This window comes from Cupressus sempervirens, chromosome 1 (assembly GCF_028749045.1).
Source record: "Cupressus sempervirens isolate cs-2001-9-10 chromosome 1, ASM2874904v1, whole genome shotgun sequence".
Taxonomy (NCBI): domain Eukaryota; kingdom Viridiplantae; phylum Streptophyta; class Pinopsida; order Cupressales; family Cupressaceae; genus Cupressus; species Cupressus sempervirens.
In genome coordinates this window covers 7732923-7742424 of record NC_143118.1, presented here as the reverse complement: position 1 = coordinate 7742424, position 9502 = coordinate 7732923, and positions in this window count along the sequence as shown.

The following is a 9502-nucleotide window of genomic DNA, read 5'->3' as shown; positions in this document are numbered from 1 at the left end:
CTAATACAATCCTTGGAATTCAATATAGCCAAGAATGCACTCTTGGAATCCAGTTGTGAAGAACGATGCAATGAGAGCACTAGGGAGACCCCATGGTGAAATAAAGTTTTGAGTTGATTGGTGAGGATTAGTGTAATAAGGGAATAGATAGAAGATTCCCTTGGAATAGGGTATAGGAGAAATACCCTAAGAGGCTAGGAGAAATCTTGAAGTGAGTTCTAGTAGTTGAGGCTAGAACCTTATTCAAGATCCTCCCCATCATTTGTCCTCCAACTCCAAACTATTTCCAATACCAAACTGAAAGTGATTTTCTAGAACAATCAAAACTAACTACATCAAAAGGCTAGATTACCATGCACCATGCACCTAGTACATACCAACTATTATAAATACTCAAAATTGGCTATTTCAATCTGCCAACTAGGCCTAGTTTAAGGTCATTTACAAAGCAACTCACAATTCGTTGACTTTTGGAACTTCGATGACCCAAAAAAGTCTTAAGATATGACTCAAATGCAAGGATTCTTTTATTGTTTTGGTCTCATGATCAAAATTACAATGGTTTTTACAAAACCCTCCTTTCTAGCCCCTTTACCCTAGGGCTTTCTAGAAATCTTACTTTGCAATGTCTCTAGAATCCCAAAATAGTTCAAACACGTTCACTTTTGTTATATTAGATGACTTCCAATGTAAAATGAAACTCTTGTTTAGAGAAAACACTAAATCCACCTTTGGAGCAATCAATTTCGACTACCCAAACTTGTCTCCCACATGTGGGAATGAGGTTTTAAACTCATTTAGACTCTCAAAACCAAATGCAACCTTCCTTTGGACCCTTTACATGACTTAATTAAGCCCATTTTGGCTTATATTGCCAATGTTGGCAATTTTACAAAATATTGCACTTTTAGTGCCTTTTACATCTTTTAGAGGCTTCGACAGCCTTATTACATTATTTAATACCTTTATAGGTCTTGTCTATCCACCCCTAACCTAGGATCAATCCTGATGTAGAGGATAGGGTGATGGACCCAAGTAACAACACAAAATGAGCAAATTTGTAACAATATGCCAAGCGACCCTTCTAGGTCCTGATGGGCAAATCCTATAAATAGTAAACTCTAAGATGTTTTTAGGATTTAATAGGTTTTTTCTACCCTATCTAGCATGTTCCCATCAACACCTTTCAGTTTCCACACCCTCCAAGCCAAAATGCATAATTCACCCAAATGTTGTCAATGCAAAAATTGCAAAGTTGTGTTAGCAACTTTTGCAACAATTTAGAAAATTTTAGGAAATAACCATAAAACTGTCTATATTCCTATATTCCTTTGAGGTTTTACTATTGCTGAACCTTTTCTAAGTCATAGAATTGGAATCAAGTGAATTCTGCCATTTAAAACAAATATAATTTTGTAATTTTTTTTTCTAAAGTAAGTACTACATAGCACTTATTTTATTTTTACCCATTTATAATCATCAAATGGAGCAATGGTGCAAGGCACAATATTACAATCCATTGAGCACACTCACACACTAGTTAAAAATAATAATAATAATAACAAAAGGAGAAACATGTGGAAAGTTCCTTGGAGTGAAACCCCACTGGTCAAGTGCATAAAAATTGCACTTTTTGTGCAAAGTTGCATTGTTGAAAGTTGTAAAAGTTGCTCAAATTTGCAACTTAGTGGAAAAAAGGTCATGGGATTGAACTATTTGCTCTGTTAGCTTCGAGTGGTTTAGCTTGGTAAACCCTTTCCTCAACCTCATCCTATCCACTTCAACGCTCGAACATTCTCAGGTATGCCGAACCAAAATGTTCCCAAGGGTCACTAAATGCCATAGGGCTGCAATCTTTGATAGGGAATATCTCAGAGCTTGTGCAAGGTATGTATGCAATTCTAGTTCCTACAAGACCATGTTGCAGAGACCTACAATAACCTCTCTCACTTTTTGGATATCACATTCCATTTTTATTTTACAATGCCATCTCGGGTGATGCTGAAACTTGCAGTGTTGGCTAGTACAAAGTTGTCAACTACCAAATCTCTCTCACCTTTCGTTGTGAGATCGAACTGTCTGCTCCATTAGCTCTAGGTCACCAGGTAAATCCTATCCTCAACCTTGTCCCATCCACTTCAGCGCTCGAACATTCTTGGGCATGCCGAACTAGAATGTCCCTAAGGGTCACTAAATGCCACAGGGTTGTGATCTTTGATGGGGCATATCTCGGAGCTCGTGTGAGGTATGGATGCAATTCTAATTCCTATAGGACCATGTTGCAGAGACCTAAAATAACCTCACTCTCTTTTTGGAGATCACATTTCATTTTCATTTTACGATGCAATCTCGGGTGATGCTGAAACTTGTAGTGTTGGCTAGTACAAAGTTGCCAACTGCCAAATCTCTCTCACCTTTCACCGTGGGATCAAACTGTCTACTCTGTTAGGTTTGGGTGGTCGGGTAAACCCTATCCTCAACCTTGTCTTGTCCCCTTTAGTGCTTGAACCTTCTCGGGCATGCCGCACTGGAATGTCCCCAAGGGTCACCAAATCCCATAGGGCTGCGATCTTTGACGGGGCATATCTCGAAGCTTGTGTGAGGTATGGATGCGATTCTAGTTCCTACAGGACCGTGTTGCATAGACCTACAATAAACTCTCTCTCTTTTTGAAGATCACATTCTATTTTCATTTTACAATGCCATCTCGGGTGATACTAAAACTTACAGTGTTGGCTAGAACAAAGTTGCTAACTACCAAATCTCTCTCACCTTTCATCGTGGGATCGAATTGTCTACTCTGTTAGATCTGGGTGGCTAGGTAAACCCTATCCTCAACCTCGTCCTTTCCACTTCAATGCTCGAACATTCTCGGGCACGTCGAACCGAAATGTCCCTAAGTTTCACTAAATGCCACAGGGTTGCGATATTTGACAGGGCATATCTCGGAGCTCGTGTGAGGTATGGATGTGATTCTAGTTCCTACAGGACCATGTTGTAAAGACCTACAATAACCTCTCTCACTTTTTGGAGATCACATTTCATTTTCATTTTACAATGCCATCTCGGGTGATGCTGAAACTTGCAGTGTTGGCTAGTACAAAGTTGCCAACTGCCAAATCTCTCTCACCTTTCATCATGGGATCGAACTGTCTGCTTCATTAGCTTTGAGTGGCTAGGTAAACCCTATCCTCAACCTTGACTCATCCCCTTCAGTGCTCAAACATTCTCAGGCATGCCACACCAAAATGTCCCCAAGGGTCACTAAATCCCATAGGGCTGCGATCTTTGACGAGGCATATCTCAGAGCTCGTGCGAGGTATGGATGCGATTCTAGTTCCTATAGGACCGTGTTGCAGAGACCTACAATAACCTCTCTCTCTTTTTGGAGATCACATTTTATTTTCATTTTACAACGCCATCTCAAGTGATGCTGAAACTTGCAGTGTTGGCTAGTACAAAGTTGTCAACTGCCAAATCTCTCTCACCTTTCGTCGTGGGATCAAACTATCTACTCCGTTAGATCTGGGTGGTCGGGTAAACCCTATTCTCAACCTCATCTTGTCCCCTTCAGTGCTCGAACATTCTCAAGCACACCAAACCAGAATGTCCCCAAGGGTCACTAAATCCCATAGGGCTGCGATATTTGACAGGGCATATCTCAGAGCTTTTGCGAGGTATGGATGCGATTCTAGTTCCTACAGGACTGTGTTCCAAAGACCTACAATAACCTCTCTCTCTTTTTGGAGATCACATTTCATTTTCATTTTACAATGCCATCTCAGGTGATGCTGAAACTTGCAGTGTTGGCTAGTACAAAGTTTCCAACTACCAAATCTCTCTCACCTTTCATCGTGGGATCAAATTGTTTGCTCCGTTAGCTCTAGGTGGTTGGGTAAACCCTATCCCCAACCTCATCCTATTCCTATGTGACAATGGATAATCAATATTGACTAACTTTAAATATGTTAAGAAAAGGAGAAATTTAGTTAACAACATTGGAAATTTAGTTTAAAACATTGATAAATTGTTAATGAAGATAAAATATTGAATGGACTTATATCAAAGGTAGTGATGTAAAAATAGAAGATATGAGTCAAAGGGGGATAAATGAACTATTGGTGAATGCTACTCAGGGAGAGAAGTGTTATAGTTAAGATATGAGTCAAGCAAAGACATGAAGTAGACAAGTGTTGTAAGGAGGAGATGAATGGTTTATTAGTTCTATGAGTATTTTCATAAGGGGGAATATATAATAGAAAAAAGTGGAAACATTATTGTGTTTCATCATAATTTGAAGATGATAAATATTGGTGAACAGAGGAGGTCTGAGGCCATGCACCAATTATCTAGTAATTACTTTGAAAACCAAACCTAGTGTGACCTTATTAGGTCTATGTACTTTACATGGGTTAGGTGCTACAGGAATGGAATTGGGAATCTAGGCTTTGGAGTTTTGAATAAATTTAAAAAGGGTGTCTAAATCTACCCATAGAATAGTTAGATTTCAACCTAAGAGGAATTTAATTCCAGAAAATTAGATTAGGAGACCTACAAGGAATTATATGATACTATACATTTTGTACTGTGTGACAATTGGAGGGTTAAACCAAGAGTTGATTCTCAATCAGTTCAACATAAGGAAGGTGTCCCAATAGAAACTTGGGGTTGATGAAGCCATTGGTGAAGAGTTACAGTTATTGGCTTGGAATAGGGCTAGTGTCCCTAAAACAAAAAGGTGCAAGATCTTGATTGGAGAAATACTCACATTGGAGGAGTTCACAAATGATCCTATCACTTTAGATAGGCCACAAAAATGATATCCTAAAGGAGTAAGATATTACGAAGGCCACAAGTTTAGTTTGGTAGATTAGGAAGAAGAAAGTGCTTAAACCTCACTTCTTGCTCAACATCTCTGCATTAGTAAGGGGGAGATGAAGAGGATAGATGGCTACATAGATATGAAAAAAATAGAAATATGAAGGGGGGGGAATAAGAGAGAGTGAGATACAAGATAGAGTGAGCTAAAAGGATAACATGAGCCAAAACTACCAAATTGTAGTGCTTGAATCCTTCATTAGAAAATCAACACCCAAATTTGAATACGAGTCTACAAAACAACATGTTCCTTCCACTTGTCATACTCTTTTATTTTCTTTTAAAGATTCTCTATGATTTTCCATAACATGCATTTTAAATTCGTTAACAAGTATAGCTCCCTCTTACAAGTATCTTATGTGTCATCTTAGATTCGTCCCCCTCTCATCTGAGATATCTCTCTTTCTTATACATCACAACTATTTATTAAACTTTTATTTTTACCTTAATCTAGTTACTATAGAATAATAACAACACATTCCAATCAACTGGTGATTATGTTACAATCATTAATGTATGAAAACACATAAAACTATCAGTGATTATGTTACATATATTATTTTTAAAATGACTTTTTTTTGCAAATAATCCATCTTTTCTCTACCATCTTTGACATTTTTCAATTGATGATAAAGAATGGTGGTTATGTATTGAAGCTCAACAATCTAATTGTGCTTTTTCTTCTTCTCTATATTCTTTTTGTAACAATGATTTTTTCTTCTACACAAACTTTGTGACCACTTCTGATCAAATTTTTTTCTTATTTTTAACATAAATGTTTAGAGAACTTTTGATCTAATTTTGTTGGATAGAGTAATTTCAAACTATTGATTTCTTTAATGGAGTTCCTAATAAATCTCAAGGTTCTCATTTAGGTGACCAATTCCTAGGAGGTCCACGAATATTGCCTGATAAAGTCTATTGCCAATCAATATTGTATCAAAAATTCAAACTAATTAGGTATTGAATTAAACTTGATAAACAAATGATAGAGAAGGTAAAATTTAAACATGAACAAGATCATAAATCATATGATGATGACATATTGAAAATGATTAACTCATGCTTAAACAATGATAAAGTTTATTGTTAATAAATATTCTATCAAAGTTTTGAATAGATTAGGTATTGAATTTAATTTCATACATTCACATATCTAATTTAATGTCATACACAAACATATCTAATTTAATGTCATACATGAAAAAACATGAACAAACATATCATATCATATGTCGTATATGAACAAACATATCATATATTAACCAATAATGTGATAAGTCAAATAATGTCATACATCAAATAAATGTCATACACCAAATATAGATTTTCATATACATCAAATGTGTATCGAATATGTCCATCGATGCCTATATATATACATGTCTAGATCAACTACATCTGTTCCTTCCCATAAGGGGAAGGAAACAAGTCTCTCAACTTCCTCTGCTGTCGTGTGGAGGGAGATAGTGGAGATGACGAGGCCCTCCTGACATGCTCACTCGACCTCTTGTTGAGGCTCACTCGACCTCTTGTTGAGGCTCTTCTCCAGCTCCAACTGATACAAAGAAAGTAGATATGAATCAATATTTATTATACATTGAAATCAAATATATGTATACATAAAATCAATTATTTTCTTACCGCTAACAAATAGTCACTCTGTAAGTTCACCTCAAATGCTCGTGGACGATTAGGTGTGATGAGACCCTACGAAAATTAAATAAATATAATCACTTTTAAATAACATTAGAAATTTTGAGATTAATAAACAACAACTAAAATGAAGAAAATTCTTTCATACCTTCGTTAGTGGCTGCGAGCTAGCCATAGCTGAGGCCACTCCACTATCAATAGACTATTGCAGATGAGGAGGTGTGTCCGACATCATGAGCTGCATGTCATATAATACACATTACATCTAACATGAAACATAAAATAAATATAATCAAATGAACTAAATTAACATGAAACAACTGTACCTGTGTGAAGCTCGTACGATGTCTATGCTCCGAGTCTGTGGAAAAGGTTGAGGGTCCTATGGAGAACTGATGCACATGCATAATTTTTTTTGTCAATCCTTAATATGATTACATAATAAATATATGTATTAATTAAAATGATTAAATCGATACATACCTCAGGACTCGTGGAAGGGACAAAAAATGGGCCTGGAGGATTACTACTAGGCCCACCAACACTTTGACCTTGAATTTTAAACAATGTCAATAGACGCTAATTAATTAATCATTCACTATACATATGAAATGTGATCAAATTAGTAAATTATAATTTTAATTTACCTGTGTGTCAATGCCAAATGTGTCGTTTAGGAACTGGTCGATGACAAGCCCATCATTCGCACCATCTCTAGCATGAGTGCCAAATGTGCATAGGGATCTGCATGAAGTACACATGTGATCATGACACACAGAAGGCTCCACCTCAACTAATGAGCTTGTGGAATGGATGAGGGTCTTCGTCAAAGCATTAATGGTCCATAGAGTGTTGGCCTCTACATTTTCCTTCACAACTGAAGTAATAGTCACATGCTCGCACTGTGGCTTGACCACAGGTGCCCTAACTACATTAGGGTCATGATGTGCTCCCAGCCTCTCAAATGATGACCCCTCACCTCTACCCTCAGAGTCTAATATATCAAAATAATTGGGGATCTCCCCAAGGACAAAACTCACAATATAATTTCTTCAAAAAATACATGGGGACCTCGTGATTGTTGCAAGGAGGGGCATCAAAAACCATCCACCATCTATCTCAAAAATTGTTTCTAATAGCATCGTGTATGCACCAATGGATGGGGAATTGTTTAGTACCCTCTCTAACAGTATTTTGCTCACCAGGTTTTCTAAATAATGAACATATACTACCTTTTGGTATTTCTTTTTTTTTTAACATCTTCATATGACAATTTATTTGCATAAAATATTTTCTGTTCATCCCTCTTAACCCGCCAAATATCTAACTGACCATTAACTTAGGCTATCTGGGTGTTAATGGATTTGACGGATGATGCCAATTGAGCCCTCATTGGATTGGTTTGTCTGGATTCTTTCAACCAAGCAATGAGTCTTTCTAATTCTAATTTGCCTCTCTCTATTTCATTTATTATATTTTCTTGTGTGCCTGGTGGAGGTCTTGCAATTGGTTCGGGTTGTGGAATTTGTTGTTCTTCTTGAGGAGGGTTTTGGTTTTGATGGTTTTGAGGCTCTTGTGGATTCTTTGGTTGATTATGGACATTTCCTGATAAAAAATCAATTGAAATCCAAATAAATAAACAAATCTAAATGAAATTTGTAAAAACCTACAAAACAATATAAAAAACTTACAAAACAATATGAAAAACATATTAAACAACGCAAAGTTAAGTTTATATCACTTACAGCATCATCATGGGTGTGCTTGTTGTCTTCAATTTCGTTGGCGAGGAGTCATATTGGCAAACGATGGTGAAAACTTGGATTTTTGACTCGCGTACGTGTTGTTCTCTATGGGAATAGAAAAAAAAGAAGATAAAAATGATGGGCTACAGGTCTGCAACCCATCATATATACTTTTTTGATTGCGCAAATAGCACGTATGCGCTATAGCACACACGCCCTATAGCACTTATGTGCTATGGTGTGTACGCACTATAGCACGTACGTGCTAATTAAATTAGGAAGAAAAAAAAAAACCTTGTCACCTTTTTGGCACCACAACTCGGTGCATATGCCCATAGATATCATTAACAAACTTATAACTTGCATATGAAAGCAAAGTGATTATGCTAATCAATAAACACAACTAAAAAGTAATGTAACACATAACACCATTTTTTTTAACTTGGGAAACCCTGGCTGAGGAAAAACCTTGGTGGGGATGACACCCACAAAATGATTCTCTAATTAAAAGTATCTTGTGAAAGATATTGACTCTATTAGGAGTCTATTACATTCATATAGTGTCTTGATCCTTGTTAGAGGACTAGACCTTGTTAGAAGCCTCAAACCTATTAGGAGTTATTATTACAATTACAGAAAAAATGCAAGATCAGCCCACTGCCCAAACATGCAATATACAATAATGATCTTCAATATGAGAGATAAATACAAAACCTCTTCCTATTGATATCTTCAATATTTGATTTCTCTTTTGTGCTCTTCACAAAAATTGATCATATTTTGTATTGCTATGATCTTATATTAGAATTCATATCTCAAACGATAGCTTGCATATCACAATTATCACATACAACTACACATTCACATTCTCTTTACTTCACATTCAAAATATTTTCCTGCATACCATAATTCTTTAAATTGTTGGCCTCTATTCTTTCACACGTTTACCAAAATGCAAATTTAACTCTTGCTGACTTAGGGTTAACATCTAGGATGTCGTCCCTAATTAGTCAAGTAATTATTTTGATAAAAAAAAAAAATTCCTTAACCCAAAAGATTCATTTCCTTATCCTTGCCATGTTATGTCTACTCAACACCGTCTTTGTAAAAAAATAATATCTTCGTTTGTATTGACCGTACAATCTTGCACACTTATGCATGTCATCTTGACATATTGTACTCACTGTAGTTGAGAGTGCACAAGCCAATAATGCATCTGTAAA